Below are 13931 nucleotides of genomic sequence, written 5' to 3'. Positions count from 1 at the left end.
ATGGTGCAGCCACTTATGGAAAATAGTATGGAATTTCCTCAAAAAAAGATAAAAATAAAAATAGAGCTATCATATGATCCAGCAATCCCAGCTCTGCGTATTTATTCAACAGAATTGAAATCAGCATCTCCAAGAGATATTAACAGTCTCATGTTCATCACGGCATCCCTCACATAAGCCAAGATGTGGAAACAATCTAAATATTCCTCCACAAGTAAATAAACAGATGAGGAAAATGTTGTAAAACATGCAATGGGACTCTACTGAGCCTTGAAAAGAAAGGAAATTCTGCAATATACCACAAGATGGATAAATCTTCAGGACATTAAGCTAAGTGAAATAAGCCAGTCACAGAAAGACAAATACGGCATGATTCCACTTACATGAGATGCCTGAAGTAGTCAAATTCATATAATCAAAGACTGGAATGGTGGTTTCAAGGGAACAGAGGAAGAGGGATAGGAGGAGATACAAATTAATGGGAATAAAGTTTCAGTTAAGTAAGATGAGTAAGTTCTATAGATCTATGCAAACTGTCATATAGTCAATAATAATGCAACGTGCACTCTATTTGCTAGGAGGATAGCTCTCATATTGTGTTAACACAATAAAAGAAGTTCTTAAATAGTTATTAAACAGCCCTCACAAATCTTATGAGGTTTCCAAAATAATTTTTGCAATGGAAATATTATGATAAAAGCTTCCCGAGTTTACAATACTAATTTGTATGCTTAAATATAGAATTATCTGCTCAGAGATTGCATTTTCGTATTTCCTGCTCACATGAACATTAACCTTTTTTCCACTTTTCTATTAAACTGCAAATATATCAAGAGTGGAAATAAAATATTATTGTCATCTCTCCTGTGCCCCTGTCACAAGGATGTGCATTTGGTAGTCAACACTGTTGCTGAGGAAGTAAATTCGTAACAGAACTTGGAAAAGACTAAATGACTCCAAGTTAAAGTACTAAAATTTCCCTTTCGTTTCTTAATCCTTCTAGATTATTCAGTAAATGTTAATGGGTTTGTTGACCATAGTGACAGTACATAATACAGGGTTATTTGTCCTTGAGTTTCATAGATACAAGAAGAATACATTATCTAATTTGCAAAAACCTCAAATCCATTTTGAAATTATGAAAGCCTACTATAATAAACAAGTATCCTAAAAGGAGGAAGGGGTGGTGGTTTGTTCACACATCCCCATAACAGTAAGCAGGATGGATTATGGAAGATGAGAAGCTAAAAGGACAACAAAATTAGTAGCATGTCTTATACATTATTTGCTTGCTCTGCCTTCATGAAGTAATTAATAATAGAATAAATATAAGAAAATGTCTTAGTATAGTTTTGCAGAAATTCATTGTGAAAATTTGACATATTGGAAGGGTTTATTTTTGTGTGGTATTTACACATCCATACACTTTGTGTGTGTTTTACGTGTGTGCATTATTTCTCCTCTTTGTTCCTTATGGGAATGTCAGGAATAATATTAGTTGCTTTTTCTTTTTTTTTCCCCCAGGGGAGTGATACAAATTATTTTTTTTCTTCAGGGAGTCTTTTTTTTCCAGGGGAGTCATTTAAAGAATCCTTTTTAGTGTGATACATATATGATGAGTGTGTAAAAAAACATTCACAATCCTTATTAGAAATTTGACACATTGAATTCATAGAGATAAGAATTTTTTTTTTACTTCTTTCCATTTTGATGTAATAATCTTAACTGATAAGAAGAGAGAAAGGAATAGTGTTTCTGATTTCTTCTTGCCAGGATATCTGCTAAAAAATGACCATCTACTTGGCTATTTAACAAAATGTGATTTTATTTGGATTCATGTATTTAATTAAATATAAATGTAACATGTATTATAACATGTAACACGTATTATAAATAAACATGTATTTAATTTAATTCATGTATTTAATTAAATTCATGTATTTAATTAAGAGAGATAACTGTTAATAACTGGAAAGTATGTGGAGGCCGGGTAAGATAAATGAAGGGAATTGCATTTTACTGAATGTCCCTGACTGCCAGGCACTGTGTTAATCACTTTTTCAGCATTTTATTATCTTCACTTTAGATGAAAGAAGTGAACCAACTAGCCTAATGTTCCACAACCAGTGAGTGAGACTCATCTACAGAACTCATGATTCTTCTCTAATTCCTGTATAAACTATTTGATGGCTTTGTGACTGACCAGACATATTTCCACCTATCATGGGATATGTTAGCAACCTTAAATCATGTCCTCAATCAATCAGAATTATATCAAAATTCAAATTGGCAAATTTTTAAAGATAAACTTATCTATAAAACAATATCTTAATGGATCACTCTTAGAAAAATGTGTAGTTGAAGAAAACTCCTTGGTTCTTCATATCCTTAAGCTTAACAACCAACCAAAAAAACAAAGAACTCTCTCAATCTACTGGGCCCAGAGGCAAAAGAATGTTAAGTCCCAGCCAGGAAAGGAGGAACCATGAGGACTGAGAAACAAGAGTAGTAGTCAGAAGAGCTCAGTTTGATCTTGTAAAAGGACAAAAGCAGGTGGGAGGCAGGGAGGTTCAGCTGACTGCCTCAGAGAACAAGCATTAATTTTATCTATCTGCTATCTTTGGGGTATAACAGAGGGAAGGGATGATAAACTTGTCACTGATGGAGAGCTACTGACAAGTCATTATTTATCAGAAAAGCTGCTTAAACTACAGTCAGTAATTCCCAGCTACACAGAGGGATGAGAGAACCTAGGACAGGCAATGCAGCATTTAAAAAAATTTTTTGTATGTTTTTATTTATTTTTGAGAGAGACACAGAGCACGAGTGGGGGAGGGGCAGAGAGAGAGAGGGAGACACAGAATCTGAAGCAGGCTCCAGACTCTGAGCTGTCAGCATAGTGCCTGACACGGGGCTCGAACTCCTGAACAGCGAGTTCATAACCTGAGCCGAAGTCAGACGCTTAACTGACTAAGCCACCCAGGCTCCCCAGTGTAGCATCTTCTAATACATCCAATGCAAGAGGCTCAGATAGGGACATCTTTATCGCACTACTCAAAGTTCAGGCCACTGAAGACCTGAACAGTGCCACGCTTCTCGAAAACCAGAAAGAGAAAGCTAAAACCTCAGAGGGTAAAAGGAGAGTAACTGCTAGGGAGGCTGCTATGGAAGTCCTCAAGAATCAGGGCAAGCCGCCCTCAGACTTCCACTCAAATAATCTTTATGGGCCCTTACATATTTGTCAAGTTGACTCTGAAGTATGGCATCTTACTAACACTCAACAAAATTAGACAAATCTTTAAAAGTACCAAATTTCTAACCTCAAGCTACTGTAATGTAAGACGATAGAGACAAGAATAAATGCAATGAAATATGTGTCATAAAATTACTAGTCTTCCTTTATATGTTCTTTTCCAATCATATTCATTATGATGAAATGTATCACGTACTTTGAAATATTTCCTATACCTCACTAAAACATAAAAAAATAAATAAAATATTTCCTATCTTTGCAACTACAAATTTTTTTCAGGCAGCTAAACAACGAACACACAAGAGAATTCTGAGTATAAATTCCTTTGTTCTGAATGACAGTTTGCATTTTTTTGGTAACATATTCTTAAATAATACAGCATTATCTGTCCTGGGAGAATCTTCCTCATAGTTTGTTTTCTATTTTGTGTAAGAAAATTTGCAAGCTGAATGCTACATTAACATATTCATTTAATAAGGCCATGAGATGCCATGTAAAGCCCCTTTCCTTCCCAATATTTAAATTAAAAAAAAAAAACCTATTCAAATTGCAACCTTCAGGTTTCTGGCAAATGACATCATGCAGGAATTTAAGGACAGACATAATAAAGCAACAATTCTACTTTGCCACCTCACCTTTCTCTCAGCATAAGCAAGCCAGATTCTGTAGCTCAGAGTACAGAATGACGATGAGTCCATCTTTTTTTTCAATAAAGAAAATAACAGTAGGATTGTGATGATTTAGAGCCACAAAGCAAATAATGACAATCTTGTAGAGTCCTGTTCTCTACCACTTGACTTTCAGAAACAACCATTTCATAAAAGTCCTATTTACTTTTGCTTTAATTTACAATTATTGAAATTTTAATAAGGATTTTGCAGCAACACCAGCCATCACATACTTCCAGTGAGGAATTATAACTATATTGCAGCCCACACTGACAGCCAACTCATAAAAATGAATGACATTCTATATCATAACATCTAGGCCGTTCAGAATGTTAATAGCTTACTTCATCTTTCTTTGGCATAATGAGGCAGACAGTGTAACAATATTCAACGCGAAAATGAAGATTAAGAAAATTTGAATTGAGGCAGGAAAGTAACATTTAACAGGATTCAGACAACATTCAGATTAAAAGTTTCAATTAAAACACTGTTAGCAAGCTTTTTATCAAAGAAGCAAAGCTTTGTCACCCAAGACCAATCACTATTTTGAATAATGTTTATCTGTAGACATTCTTAGATCTTCAGAAGCCTCTATTTCTACAATGTTCCAAAGTTTCTTACCCAGTTCAGCACTGCAAGGTTCACTGGATCAGATGAAACTATAACAGCTAATTGAGTTAAAATAATGTCTTAGAGTTAAAACATGTCTTTTAGATACAGAAGCTGAGATAATAATTATCTCTATGAAAACCATTCTTTAATCCAGTAGCTTTAAACTTTTATACTTTTTCTAAATTCTGTAGTTTATCTTTGGGTTGAGACTAATCAAAAGGCAGTTGAGAGCAGGAGAAATTTTAAAACTGTAAATATGATATATGAATATAAAGTTTACATAAATATAAAAATATATTAAATAGCATATATTTTATGTGTTATATATTTTGCATTTCCATATGTATGGGAAAACGCAATAAGCAGTAAGAATAAGTGAAAACAAAGTTAGATACTCATAGTAGCATATGAAATTTGAAGCTCAGTATCCACCTTTGTAAAATTGTATTTCAACACTAAAAATAAGGTATTTCTGGTTCTCTATATCTTTAGATAGAATTAAGAAATTCATTTTTCTCATCTATGTATTTGGGGTATCAATACAGAAAATTTTAGCTTGTTTGCCTGAACTGCCCAAATGAAGCAGACAGAGAAAGTGGCCGAAGCTAGCCACAGGTGGGGTAAATGTATTTTTGTATTCTATAGCTGAATACAGCGGCGCCTGGGTGGCTCAGTCAGTTAAGCGTCTGACTTCAGCTCAGGTCATGATCTCACAGTTTGTGGGTTTGGGCCCCACACCAGGCTCTATGCTGACAGCTCAGAGCCTGGAGCCTGCTTCAGATTCTGTGTCTCTCTCTCTCTCTCTCTGCCTCACCCCTGCTCATGTTCTATGTTTCTCAACAATAAATAAATGTTAAAAAAAAAATTAAAAAAAAAATAAAGCTGAATACAAATTCAGGGAGGTGGAAGGGGTTAGGGACAAATCATCTATGACTAATAAATTTTCACTACAAATGTAATAAGAGAATGATAATGTGTCATATGTAGGTGTTGTCACATTTCTATAGCTTATGATATTAGAGGAAGCAAAATACTAGAAAATGCAACTGTTATTTTACATTTTTTCTTAATTTAAAAATTTTTTTTAATGTTTCTATTTATTTTTGAAAGAGAGAGAGAGACAGAGCATGAGTGGGGAGGAGCAGAGAGAGAGGAAGACCCAGAATTCGAAGCAGACTCCAGGCTCTAAGCTGTCAGCACAGAGGCCAATGAGGGGCTCAAATCTACAACTGTGAGATCATGACCTGAGCCGAAGTCGGACGCTCAACCGATTGAGCCACCCAGGCACCATAACTATGATTTTTGTAATCTAATTAAATATGCTCCTCACTTTTTAAGATATTTAGAATACCATCAGTACCCTTTTAATAAGTGTTACACCATCATTTGTAATGCGAGATTTTCCAAAATTGCTTATATAGTTACATTATTTAAATTTCTCTTCATTCTTCTTTATTTGAAAGGCATTTTTTTCCTATTCAGATGACTGCAGGATTTCCTGACTATATTAAACTTTTTTTTCCTGATTTATGCTATTTATGCTAATTGCATTTTGTTTTCATGTATTATCCAATTGTCAGAGATCTTCGCATTATAGCTAGTACTTTCATTTAGTACTTCAATTACTATGGACTCATAGGTAATTAAAAATTTTATGATGGTACAATTACATAGCTACTTTTAAATAGATTTAACGATTTGTTGAATTCTTTTAATTTATCATATTTTGTTAAATTTTTCTTGGAAAATCTCTCTATACCCACCCATTATATTTAATATTTGTTGCATTAATGCATTTTAAACTCTTTTATCTGTAACTTCAGATTTTTAATAAAAAGCAGTAATTGCTTCTATTTTCTTTCCCTTCGTGATTATCCTATGATCCATATTGTATTTTGGATCCTAATCTTGGGAAATCAAAATTTATCCTTTTTAGGGATGGTGACCTCTCAACTTTATCCTTTTCTACAGTTAAGTTTTTAAAGAAAGATCTGCTGTCATTTGTAACGCATCTTTGAGATCATGCAGTTTAATGCTCACTCACAGGAACAAAGAGAACACATATTTTCCCAAGAATTAAAATGCAAAGGAGAGGTATCACCTCCTTTACTGGCCCTAGTCATCATTGCTGATAACTGTATAAGTAACTTAATATTTCAGCACATTAACTTTCTCATACATAAAATAGGTACATTCTTTTTGTTTTACCTATTTTTCCTCTTTTCTTTCCTGTCAAATTGGAGCAGCTTTAAAAATTGCTACATTTCAAAAGAGTAAAATTACCTTTGGGAGCAACGTAGATCAAATCAAGGAGGGAGATGCAAAGAGGCAGTGCGACCATTTCAGTAAAACAATCAAGAAACAATAAGTAGTTCTATTTGAAGTGTATCTCACAAAAGCATACAATATGGTGGCTACAGCATGGTTTTTAGAGTCATAATAATATAGAGACACCTGGGTGCCTCAGTCAGTTGAGGGTCCAACTCTTGATTTTGGCTCAGGTCATGATCCCAGTGTGGGATGGAGCCCCACATTGGTTCCACACTCAGTATGGAGCCTGCTTGAGATTCTCTCTCTCCCCTTCTCTCCGGCTCATACTCTCTAATTTGTATACATACACATACACACACACACATAGTCATAATAATATATATTTGAATCACATTTACAGTGTGGCTTTTGACACATTCCCTCTTACATCCTTCTGTATAGTTTTGCTTTTATGAATAAAATAAGGATAATAAAACCTTCCTATGAATGTGGGTACAAGAATTAATAAAACTGTGGAGGCAAATTGATCAACATCATACTAGCAGATAAGAATTTTAAGTAATCAGCTATATGAATCTGTACGTATTAAGCCTTCATTCATTTGCATTTTAATGACAAGATTGTATGAAACAAAACCTACCCTGGCAGAACAACCAAAAAGTGACCTTTCTGTTTCATAATGTCTTAGTGGACTGCACTTATATAAAATTCAAACAGCTCACCTAAGAAATAGCTCAAACTAACCCTTGTGAAAAATGTTCCTTTCTGGAAGAAACTACTTTGAAGATGATGAATGTAAAACTGTCTAGACGTGCAAATCTAGATGTGCAGTTTTCTGATGCAACTGTAGAATTAATCTGATAAAATAACATTATAAATCATTGCAAATGTACACTGGGTAGCTTCTAAAAATTAAATTGACATTCTTGCCTGAGTTGTGAAAATTATGTATTATGGTTTAGGTATGTCAAGTAGTAAACCCTTCTCGTGGAATAGGGGAAGGAAAGACATAAATCAAATCTTTCTGACTAATGATTTAAATAAAGGTATAATTTGATTTAATTTGACTCTCATTGATCCTAACTCTAGTCAATTTCTGATTAGCTGTGAGTAGAGATGCATAAAGCAAACAATTTGAGTAGTTTAGGAACTGATGTAGCAAGTGATGTTATATTAGTCAAAGAGCCTCTAGCCTTCTGCTCATTGAAATCAAGAAAGAGACTAGTTATCCAATGGAAATCATGGGATAACTTCCAGAGCCATATCTTTATGTAATAACAGATCAGACCTATCATTACTATGGAAAGAAGATAGCTTGGCTACTTTACGAAATAAAAATGAAAAGAAAAAAAAAAAAAAGAAAAAGAACCAAGTAACTTACAGATAATATAACCTAAACAAAACCGTATGGCAGTACCCTGGCTTACTGAACTCACTGACATTGGAATCAGTCCAAACTCGGTTTGAATCTTGACACAGTCACTTATTAGCTGTGCTATCTTTAGCAAATCACTTAACATCTCTGAGCCTTAGCTTGGTCATCAGTAAGTACTATTTATAACACTTTATTCACATTGTTGTAAAAAAGATTAGAGATAATATATGCAAAGCATATTGGCAAAGAGTGCTTCATAAATAGTAACAATTATTATAAATGGATGATGATGATGATTACCTCTTGCCTATAAATTGCCCATTCTTGAGAGCCCTTACGATTCTTTTCTCCTGGGAAGCCTCCCTTTATGTTTGTTTTAACTAGATTTCACATCTATAAATAAATGGACATAGAAAATAATGTAATACAAATTTTTAGAAACTTGTATTTCCACCCCTATCCTTCAGCCCCCACCCTGGTTGGTACTGTGAAAAGGCTAGTAAGCTTGGCAGAAGCAGTTTCCTTTACTCTAATCAACACTGCTCTCTAGTACATGTCTACTTTCAGTTATATCGCCATCCAAGAATGGAGAAACCAACTTTATTGGCTATCTCCTGCAAATTTACAGAACTAAAGGAAAATAGTTATATATGACAAGGTTCCACCAGCTTATAACACAAAACAAGATCTTGTTATTTGTTAGTCCTAAAATTATAATAACTCATCATCCCATCCCACTACTCTGCAGTAAGTGCATTTTTAATTTTTTAGTTTTGTTGATTTGTTCATTAGTCTCACTTCCCCAAATACTTTCTTTATTCCCTAAAATTAGGCATATACATTCCACATATTATGATGCCCTTGTAGTTCAGGCATCCAGTTGGTTGGCTATACTGCCCTTCACAGTTCCTGGAGCACTTACACCGGTGCTAATGTGGACTTACATTGTTCCATATGTGGGAACAAACACTTCCCTTAATCTTAACAGTGATAGCTGAGACAATGCTGCACTACTTAAACAAGATTTAGTAATTTCAAGTATAAAAGAATGTACATATAGCACACAGAGGGAAGTGCTGCACTTCACTACAAGCACACACACAGATTTAGACCTACAACTATTCTTAGAAGTTTCAAGTAGAATGTCACTTGCCTGATTCCCCAAATGCTCCCCTGAAGCAGAAGGTAAGTTACTTTGTTACCATGATGTATTCTTTCCATACTACACTGATTCCAAGGCCAATAGGCACAAACTTCAGAAAGGAAAAGAAAGCACCTCATGGCCAGAGCCCACAATTCATCTTCCCAGTCCTCATGTTGTGTTCCATCTTTTAAGAACCATGTATGGTTGGCATTTTCAAAGCTCTCAGAAGATACTCATCTCCACTTCCTGGAGTGAAGCTGCTTGATGAGTGTCCATGGAATAATCCCAGCAGCATACAACTGCACAATATGAACATCTTCCCTAAGAATGGGTATGCAGTCACATTTGGGACACCACCCAGCTAGTCCAAGTTGAGTTTTGGTTGCCCAGTCTAGTCTCCTTTTTACTATATTCTCACTGCTGCAGGATAAAAATCAGGCTTGCATGTCTTTCCCCGCCCCCCCCCCCATCTGTGTGGCATTTGTTGCTAATTTAGTAAAATAACTTGTTGGACAAAATAAAAAACAAACATTCTGACCAAGATTAAGTAATGATTTCCAGGGATGGTAAAATCTAAACCCTTAACATTAAGAAGAAACCACAAACTCACTGCAAAGCAGAATATCTGCCTAGACAGACCACCACTCACATGCACTAACGAGAATACTTGCTTTCCTGGTATTAAACTTTCTATTCACTGGTCCTAACAAGCTCAATTTCTCATTTTTGTCACTGATTTGTAGGAAGTAAATTTATTTTTCTTCTGAAATCCAGGGAAAATGTGTCAACATTTTAAGATAATCTAAAGTTTTGACACTTAGTGACACTGAGAAAAGTGTGTTTATTTTTTAAGTTTATTTATCTTGAGAGAAAGAGAGAGAGTGTGTGAGTAGGGTAGGGGCAAAGAGAGAGAGGGAGACAGAATCCCAGGCAGGATCCAGTTTGTCAGCACAGAGCCCAGCACAGAGCTCGATCTCATGAGACTATGAGATCATGACCTGGGCTGAAATCAAGAGTTGGACACTCAACCTACAGAGCCACTCAGGCACCCCAAGAAAAATGTGTTTAAAAATAAAAGAATTCTTAAGTTAACTCAAGCTTTTCCCAGGAATAATTGATGGATACTTGTTTTACATTTGTATAATTAAATAATCATATATTTGCAATTTTTTTACTAAGAAGTAAAACCTCAAAAATAAATTCATGTCATAACCTCTTTAAAACTTAAAATTGTACAGATCAGGTCATGATCTCACGGCTCATGAGTTCAAGCCCTGTGTTCGGCTCTGGGCTGACAGTGCAGAGCTTGCTTGGGATTCTCTCTCTCTTCCTCTCTCTCTGCTCCTTCACCATTCACTCCATGTCTCTCTCTCAAAATAGATAAACAAACTTAAAAAATGCATAAAATTGAAAAAAGTTTTGCAATTACTGTTTTCCATTAAATTTTCAGGAATTAAAAACAGTAAGAGTCACAATATGTATATATGCTTTTATGATTCTTTATGAAAATATGATATTCATTGTAAGAATTTGCTTTTGAAAGGGTAGTACCTTTGAAAGGGCATGTGGCTATCCCAAATGATTTTTTGTTTTAATATTTGTTTTGAGAGAGAGAGACAGAGAATCTTGAGCACCTTCCATGGGGGCTTAATCTCACTACCATGAGATCATGACCTGAGCTGAAATCAAAAGTTGGATGCTTAACCCACTGAGCCAGGCAGGTGCCCCTTTAAAATAAACTCTAGTTTCCCCAAATCTAAAGATTACTCTTCTGGGCTCTTACTTGTAATGAAATATATTAACTGTGTCAATTTATAATTATTCTGTTAAGTAGTTTATCAATATTTTTAAAGTTTCTTCATTTATTTTGAGAGAGACAGAAACAGTGCGAGTGGGAGAGGGGCAGAGAGAGGGAGAGTGAGAATCCCAAGCAGGCTCCATGTTCCCAGGGCAGAGCCTGGCTTGGGGCTTGAACTCACAAAACAGCGAGCTTGGGACGTGAGCCAAAACCAAGAGTCAGACACTTACCTGACCAAGCCACCCAGGTGCCCCAGTAGTTTAGCAATATTCAATGAATCTTGTTTTGGATCAAAATAATTATATTCTTCTAAGTCAAATTCTAAGTCTACTTAGACATTAGCCTGGAGTTCCAAGCTAGAAGCAAGGATTTAAAGGAATAATAAGAGGAAGAACCTAATTTATCAGTTAATTGCCATAGACTTTTTACCATCATAAAAAAGAAATGTGCCCTCACAAGAGGAGAAGCAAAACTGAAATTAACCAAACGTCCATCAAAAGAAATTGTACTACAAATTGCAGCAAATTGTAGTATATCACAGAATGGAATAGTATTCAGCAATAAAAACGAGCAAACTATCAATACACACAGAAATATAATGAATTCCAAAAACATCATCTGGACTGAAAGAAGTCAGACATAAAGAAACTACATATGCTATGGTTCCATTTATATCACATTCAAGAATTGGCAGAACCAGTTGGAGATCTTAGAAGTCAAATCACTGCTTGCCTTAGGCTTGGGGATTATTTCCTGGAACAAAGCATGAATAAATTTTATGAGATGATAGAAATGTTGAATGTCCTGATTCAGGTGTGGGTTACCTAAGGCATATACATTTGAGATGTATTTCACTGTATAAATAGAATACCTCAGTAAATATAATAAAGTTGAAGACAGGTAAATAAGAGAAAAAAAATTTCATGCTAAAGAGGAGGTTTGCCTCCAAAAGAGAAGCCCTAGCAGAGGTGCTTCAGCTAGAACAAAATTAAGACTTCTGAAGAAAAAAAGCAGATATCTGGAAAAGAGTAGCTTCTCTGTAAATCAAAAAAGAAAAAGCAGAAATAGATAAAAATCATTGTGGTTCTTATGACTTTAGTGCATAGCAAAGTAATAGGACTATATTTACAGACTTCAGCATAATGTGCTTTTCCAATCTGGCACAAGGATTTTCAGTGCTGCATCTCTTTGGCCCTAACTACGGAATCTGCTGCAATTGTTAAGTGCAAGAAAAAGCGAAAAATATCGTAAGAAAAAAGACGGAAGAAATCCGTCTTGGAATATTCACCAAAGCCTTAATTTGCAACCTGTAGTAGTGAGGGTACTGAGAAGAAATATAAGATACATTTAAATGGGTAATTTAAATGGAGTACAATAAAATGAGCTATTTCAAAGTCGCAGGTAGTACACAGATAAACCAAAAGGAATAATTCTATACGTACCTTGCAGCTGGTCCCATCTCTAGGCCTGAAGTGGCAGAGAAGAGCAGAAGTTATTCAAACCTGGATACAAAAGTGTTGTATGGAGATAGATACCTTTAAAAGCAGGGACTTTCGTTTCAGTAAGACCCATCCTGTGGCCACCCCAAAAGGAGAGAGATCATTTATCTCCTTCTTTGCTCACCACTGATAACATCCACCAGAAGCCAGAAGACAAGGAAGCACATTGATGTGCTCCATAGCAGCAGCTTCCTAAGGGACTAAGTGTCTGAACAAGGATGGAAAGAAAATGCCAGAGGGCCAATGGGAAGATAACCAACATTAGAACAACAGTGAGTTCTTCTTGGGCTGGGAGACCCAAGTAACCGCCTCAAAATCAAGCACCCTCTATTTTCCACTTTACAGTATTCCATAACAGCAGAAAAACCACTACCCTTGTATTCTAGTATGTTCATACACTCCATTTGCTTCACTTTGACCTACTCATGAAATGATTTAGAAGTGGAAGCCGACTACAAAATCCTAAGGTGGACTACTCAGTATCACAATGCTGTCTTTCTTATATATAAGTCACACAAACATGTAGTTTCTTTATTACAATTTTAAAAACAGAATTAGAATACCCAAGGGTGAAGTTGGCTGAATTATATAACTGGATAGCAGAGTAAATTTTAAATTTTATACCTTATGATTTCTCCAGTGATATGTTAATACAAATGTCAAATGCTACTATCTTTCAACCATTGTTAGACTACTCATAATTCAAATCCTACATTAACATCTGTCAAAAGAATAAAACGGAGGACCCCAAGATTATAATGGGAGAACACTAGTATAGAATGTGTCATTGCTATTTTCCCCATATGCTATTATACCTATGCATACACTTCATAGACAACCCCAAAGAGAATAAATACATCACATTATTTGATTTGAGGAGATGCTATTCCAATACTCTATCTTTGTCTTAAAAATATAACATGCTGTTTTATATACCAAATGTTCTGCTTAAATATGTTTGCTTTTTATAGGTCTTTATCACTTTACTGTAGAAATATACATGTATGTAGGTATGCGAATACACGCATATATAAACATACATACATAGCCAGAGAAAGCACACATCAGAATGTAAGTCTGCTGGACAGCTCTAGTCACTAGGACCATCCATGGGTTAGCTCCATGGAACAAAGATGCAAACAAAACAAGATTAGCTTAAATAAGATAGCTTTTATCTCCTCCACATGAAGTCCACAGTGGTATGGCAACCTGCTTCAAAAAGCCATTAGAAATGGGACCACTCCAGAGTTCTGTCATTGCTGCAAAGACGCAACTTTTTATTACACGTTGCCCAAGAGTCTGGCAGCACCA

The sequence above is a fragment of the Acinonyx jubatus genome, chromosome B3 (genome assembly GCF_027475565.1).
Source record: "Acinonyx jubatus isolate Ajub_Pintada_27869175 chromosome B3, VMU_Ajub_asm_v1.0, whole genome shotgun sequence".
Taxonomy (NCBI): Eukaryota; Metazoa; Chordata; class Mammalia; order Carnivora; family Felidae; genus Acinonyx; species Acinonyx jubatus.
This window is presented reverse-complemented; position numbering follows the sequence as displayed.